Source organism: Suricata suricatta, chromosome 9 (assembly GCF_006229205.1).
Source record: "Suricata suricatta isolate VVHF042 chromosome 9, meerkat_22Aug2017_6uvM2_HiC, whole genome shotgun sequence".
Taxonomy (NCBI): Eukaryota; Metazoa; Chordata; class Mammalia; order Carnivora; family Herpestidae; genus Suricata; species Suricata suricatta.
The window spans coordinates 40,570,071-40,576,827 of record NC_043708.1 but is presented as its reverse complement, the minus strand read 5'-3'; positions in this window follow the sequence as shown (position 1 = coordinate 40,576,827).

Here is a 6,757-nt window from a genome sequence, read left to right as displayed (position 1 = left end):
GGTGTCGGGGGCTCAGGGAAGAGGGGTGCAGATGGAAGAGACCCCAGCGGAACCAAGTGTTAATGTGAGAGGTGCACTGTCGCTGGGCCAATGACGCCTCGGGGGCGCCCCCGGGGCTTGGTCCCCGCTAGGCATCTACACAACCTGGGGTCAGCTGATGCGCAAGCGTTCCCAGGAGTTAATCAGTTCTCCAAACTTGCCTAGACGACGGGGAGTCTTAAGAAATGAAAAGAAAAATGAGGCCTCCGCAGGTGGCACGTGGAGTGCTTATCCAGGTCTTGTGGACATAGAGACTTTAAAAAATGAAGCCCTCGAGTCTGAGGTCCATGTCCCGACCCTTCGGCCTCCTAGCGGGAAAAAAACATCAAAGGCTTGGGAGACTCAGCTGTGCACAGCCAGTTTATTTTGCCCATTTCAAATGCCCATAGGAGAAATGATTTTCTCCTTTATTGCCCAAAACATCAGGGGGGAAGCCTTCAAACTGTAAAGATCTGGACTGATGAAAGTTTTAGCTACAGTCTCCCGACTTTCCATCTGAGTCTAGAACGTCCTTGAGCTGTGTGTTCAAAGTGAACCCCTCCCCTCAAATGTGACTCTTCTGTTTTAGGGAGATACCTACCGGATTAGAATCAGTGAGCGGTGGAGATGATTTCTCTATTCATGGTTTGTAGTCACAGCCTCCTGAAAATAATCTTCAGAATTTCAACTCAGAAACTAAAGGGCGTGAGGGATGCAGGGTCGGGGTGTCAGATCATCAGCTTAGAGGTAATTATGTTCATGTTCAATCCAGACCCAGTTTAAGACACATCCCTGCCAGATTTCACATTTCTAAAATTTAGGGAGTGGGGAGCGGGGACACAAGTTGATCTTAGTGCCCCTTTAGAAACCTCCAAAGAGCCAATCACAGCATTCCGCCTTCAAGCACTTCCCCATTGTACTTATATCCTTAAGAGGGAGGAAATGTGCAAACTTTTTAAAAGATGAATTAGACTTAAGCACAGGAGAATGCAGTATTAAGTATCACAACGTGTTAAGGGGTTTCATCCAGACACAAAGCCTAGCACAGAATCTTGAGAGTAGAGTGAATCTGAAATGATTGTGGCTGGAGGAGGGTTCGTGAAGGAGCCAATTTCCACCCACACCTGCTTTCTGGGCAAGGAAAGATGGAAGGATGGAAGGAACTTAAAGGTCAAAATGAACTTAAAGGGAAAAGCAACCTTAGTGCAATGGTGAGGAGCTGGAATATAAAGCAAAAATGGAAGGATTATGACGTTATACTCTGCTGCCCAACACCCCACCCCCGACAGTGATTTTCAGCACACTTCTGTTACTTTTATTATTTTTATTTTGGTGACAGACCTTATACAAAATGCATGCATTGTACGTGGTAAAATGCGTTGATCACACTAAGATGTCCCTTTTGTTTAAAGTTTCTGTAAAACAGATTTGTCTGTATTATATCTAAATATGTGTTAGTAACATCATAATCCATAGCATATCAATATATAAATGTTTCATTGAGAGAAATTAAACTACTCCAGCAAAAACCTTCTCATGTAGTTGGAATATGAATATACACAGGTTTTAAAGACAAGAGGTTGTCCTATTAATGCTTCTAACTTATTTCATCATAATGAATTTAAGTTCTAAGTTACACTTTGTAAATTGTTGCCTTCTTCCTAGCTTTGCTTTGTTTTTAGAAATTTCCAGAATAGTGGTAAGAAATGTACTTAACAGAATCTCATCGTTCATACAAACAGCAAATTCAGCATAAATTTAAATAATGTAAATATTATACCCAGAAGAGTCTGTTTCCTAAAATAAATTATTTTAAAAATCTCAGACTGACCTGAAAATTAATTTCAAAACAGCAGAGCATTTACAGAAGTCTCTGTAATCATCTGTAATAGGGTGAGTAAAACAGTAAGTGCAAGCACAGGCCACAATCTAGGACAAACTTTTTTTTAATGGAACTGAAATTCTACAATTATTAATTGATTAACAATGAAAAGCAAATTTCTGCTAGTTGATAAACACTCTGTTGCATATTAGAAACGTTTTTTAACCTTTCAAATGTCACTTTGCAGACCACTAACAATTTATAGAAATTCTTTTGAGGGGAAGAGAGTTCTTGAAAACATTTTTATATGTTCTCCCGCTCCGCCCACCGGTGCTCACAAACCCAAATACAAAAATTCAGATTTACAAAATGTGAAATACCAGTGCGTCTCAAATCTGTTCTGAAAAAAAAATGAGGAAAGATATAATTGAACAAAAGAAGACTGAAGGTGGTTATTTGATTCACAAAATAGTTCCTCATAGCAGCCACTTTCACATAGCCAATTTCCCTATTAAACGGTAAATCAATTTTCCGGGTAAATCATAACTCAATTTAGAAAAATTCAGTTTGTAGGCAGGAATATTTCTAAAGCATTAGCACAGGGCATCTCTCTGTGACTCCAAGTGAGTTTTAATAGCTAGACCATATTCACTTTGGTCATCTGACCAAGTCAGATTAGGTATTTATACTAATTGAGTATGTAAAACTTGACCATTTGTGTTGCAAAAAAAAAAAAGTCATGATTTGTAGGATGGTTTATGTGATAGTCCCTTACAATCTTATATCTGATGCTAAAATAACTATACCAAAGAATAACATTAAAAACTAAGTATGATCACTAAACATAAATTCTACTCAAGGATATACAGTCTCTCATAAAATCATTTTAAAATACCGCACCAGCCTTTATACTTCGGAAGGGTTAGTAAAATAAAATCCATGGAATCTAGTCTTCTTTACTGTGATTAGCAGCTGGGGGCCAGAAAATCTGGATTTTAATCCTCTTTCCCTGGCAGGAACAAGTGGCTTAATCTCTTTGACCACCTATTCGGAGTTCCCAATAAAAGATGCTAAAGGAGGGGCACCTGGGTGACTCAGTTGGTTAAGCGTCCGACTTCGGCTCAGGTCATGATCTCGTGATTGTGGGTTTGAGCCCTGCATCAAGTTCTGTGCTGACAGTTCAGAGCCTGGACCCTGTTTTGGATCTGTGTCTCCCTCTCTCTCTGCCCCTCCCTCGTTCTCACTCTGTCTCAAAAATAAATAAACATTAAAAAAATTTTTTTAAAGATGCTAAAAGGGGGATTCTAGTGGAGTGCCCCTACCTCCTTGAGCTAAGAGTAAGTTGGCTGTTTGGAGAGCCAAGAATGTTTAAGTTCAATACCCATGGGCCAATGTTGCCTTGTGTAATCATCAGCACTATTTACAGAGTTGACCCCAGTTCATTTGCACAGTGTTTATGTTTAAAAGCATCTGGCATCTAGCCAACCAGGTATAAGCACTAACATCTGGAAAGAAAAAATATAGTCTTCCAATTTATTTTCAAGAGAGCCGTTTTGAGCAGTTAACCACCAAGTCATCAGCTGTCCCATTTGGAACACTGATACTGCCTTTCTGTTCCAATCTTAGGCAATGATGGGCATTGTTAATTTGCCTTTCAGCCAATAGTAGGACTGAAAGCATTTAAGAGGCCTAGACTCAGTATCTGTATGAAATCAGGGGACAGTCCCCTCTTCATCGACCTCTGGTACCAGTCTCCATCAAAGTACTATTTCTGAGGCTCAATTCCTTGGAAATATGTTAAAATCCTTTGGGGAAAGTCTGAAGTAATTTCAACACATACATTCAAATTCGAGAATTTATCTATGACATGTGTGTGTGTGTGTGTGTGTGTGTGTGTGCGCACGCGTGCGTGTGCGCCTGTCTCTCTCTTTCCTCTATCCTTCTCTCCCTCCCCCACCTCCCTCTTTCATCACCCCGGCCCTCAGCCATATAGTACAGCGATTTAGAACATGGACTTTGGATCCAGACTGCCAGGGCTCATGTCTGGCTTCCCATTTCCTAGCTGTGTGACCTTGAGTGTCTCTCAAACTCTATGACTCAACTTTCTTATCTGCAAAATAAGAAAATTGTACTGTTAAGAAGAAAACAATAGGCCCAAAACAGTGTCACTTAAGCTAAGTCACCAAATCTGAACTTTATACCTAACCTAACTTCAGTTTTAACTTCCCCCAGAAATGTAGTCTTAACTCTTCAGTAAGGAATTTTCTGATCAACATCAGTGAGGAATTGTCACATGGGCCCTCTCTGCCCCCCAAAGCAAGATGAGGTAATAAGATTCCCTGCCCTTCCCCCTAAGAAAGGTGACCGTAGCTGAAACAATCCTTTCTTTTCCTTTGCTAATAACTCCTTGCCTCACCTTCCTACAAAAATCTTCCATTTTGTACAACTTTTGGGAGCTCCTTTGTATCTGCTAGATGTTGCTTAATAAAACCAATTAGATCTTTAAAATTTATTTGGTTGAATTTTGTTTTTTCATAGTATTTACCTCATGGTAGATTAAATAATCTCATATCCATAAAGACATAGAGGTGCCTGGGTGGCTCAGTGGATTGAGCATCTGATTTTTTTTATTTCAACTTGGTTCATGATCCTACCGTGTGTGGGATGGAGCCCTGTCTCGAGCTCTGTGCTGACTGCATGTGAAGGCCCAAACTAACGCCATGACAGGCTTCAAATAAGCCTCAGAAACTAGAAGGCCTAAGTTACTGTTTGCCCAGGAGTGACTCAGCAGCGATGGAAAGAAAAAAAAGTGGCACCACCCCTATCCCGGGCCAATAATAAGACACCAGAAAGGTACCTGACTTTCCCGCTACTTTTTGGGCCCGTTTAGTTTTAAATTAGCCAATCACCCTGCACCACACCAACCTCTGCCGATATGCGGCCAATCATTTTGTAACCCCAGCCCCTCACTCCACCCTTCACCGCCTCCCTCGCCCCTACTGTAATAAAAGTCCTGCCCGACTGGTGATCGGGGCTCTCAGCTCGGATCCACTGCGTTGGGGAGGTCTGAGAGACCGAGCTTAAGCCTGAATAAATGCCCCTTGCTTTTGCATACGTGACTCGGACTCCCTGGTGGTCTTGATTGTTGGGGACCCCGTAATCTGGGCATAACACATGGAGCCTGCTTGGGATTCTCTCTCTCCCTCTCTCTGCCCCTCCCCTGCTCACTTGCTTTCTCTCTCTCTCTCTCAAAATAAATAAACTTTAAAATAACTATTATATTCATAAAGGCCTTATACCAGTGGTTAGCATATAAAAGCATCATAAATGGTAGCTATCATTATTATTTTGTCTTACGAATACATAGAACACTCTGAGTTTCCGTTTTCTCATCTGTAAAAATGGGCTCAGACTCGCTACCTAACAGTGTTGCTATGTTGGTTAAGTGAGATAACATGAAACTGTCTTACCAAGGCCTGGTGCAGAGTAGATGCACAACAATATCAATGTCCTCCTCCTAACCCCCCGCCTGCTCTAGCCATTCTTATTACTAAAGCTAATTCACTCGGACGTTTCATTTCACGTTATTAGGATTTTCCATGTTGGTTGCTGTCAGGAGCCTCCTTTAATCGCTTCAACAATTCCATGACAGCAATCACATGAGGCAGACCTTGGGATCACATTGGCAGACCAATGGAAAAGGTGGGCCACAGAATTTAAGTGCTTTGCCAAAAAAGAAGATGCTCTAGGCCGCAGCTCCATCTGTCCTTTGAGAAGGCGTGAGGATGTAGAGAATATGCGTCAGACTAACAACAGGACAAAAGTTGGTGGTCCCCAGGCATGGGAGGGACTCCAGTCCTGCTTGAGGACAGTGCCCCAGGGAAGTGGAATGGCCACAGAGAGATCACAGTGTGGTGCCCAGAGGGAGGCTGGGCTATTAACCCTGGACTTCCCAGCTTCCCTAGAGATTCTGGCCCCTCCAACCATGGCCCAGAGGCAACAGAGCTGCCAGGCCCTGAGATACCAAATATGAGCTCCATCAGTGTCCGTCTCAGCAGAGACAAGAGGACCAAAGGCAAGTATGTCTCCCTGAAGCTTGAGCTTAGCCAGAGATCTCCCCTGTGGAATCCTGCAGCCGGAGAGCCCCAACAATACTGAGATTGAATTTTTTCACTATTCTTACTGGCTAACAATATTTAGTTAGCCTTTTTAAACAGATGTTTTGGTGGTTATACGTTAAAACTTGCTACATCTTCGTTTTACAAATAAGACTTCAGTTTCAACATCTAAAAATGCCATGCATGCCACAGCTTCAAACCTACTGCATATGGCTTATCCCACAAGGCTTTCTGTAACATTACCAGCTAAAAATGTCAACCCTGCTGTGGTCATGGTTGATACTATTTATTTGCCAAATATCCGCGGTTCTCCTTTATTTCAGGCACACCACAGAATTGCACCTTCTGCCCCCTTGTGGTTGTACGGGGGGCTGTGTGACCGATTCCACTGAAAGAAAGGGAAAGTGAGCATATCCCAGCAGGAGATCATCCAGGGCACTCAGAGTTCTCCCTTCCGTCAGGCATGATGACCATAAGCATTCAAGATGACTCTGACACACAAACGTCACGTTTACTAAAACATTACAATCAAAACAGCCTTGAATTCCTTCTCTAAACACTATATTTAATTTTCAAATCTTACTTTCTTTAGCCTTTGCCTTTCAAGGTCATACTGTGCATGTTCAAGAATATGTTTACCAGTTTCTGAAACAACTATCAATAAACAATAGTGAAGACAAAATAGTTGGAAAGAAACATTATGAATGGTGTGGAAAAATCAGAGACTAGAACATTTAAAACTCATTAGGCCAAGAGAGTCCAGATACATATATATTCAATACATCCACATCTTGAAAAA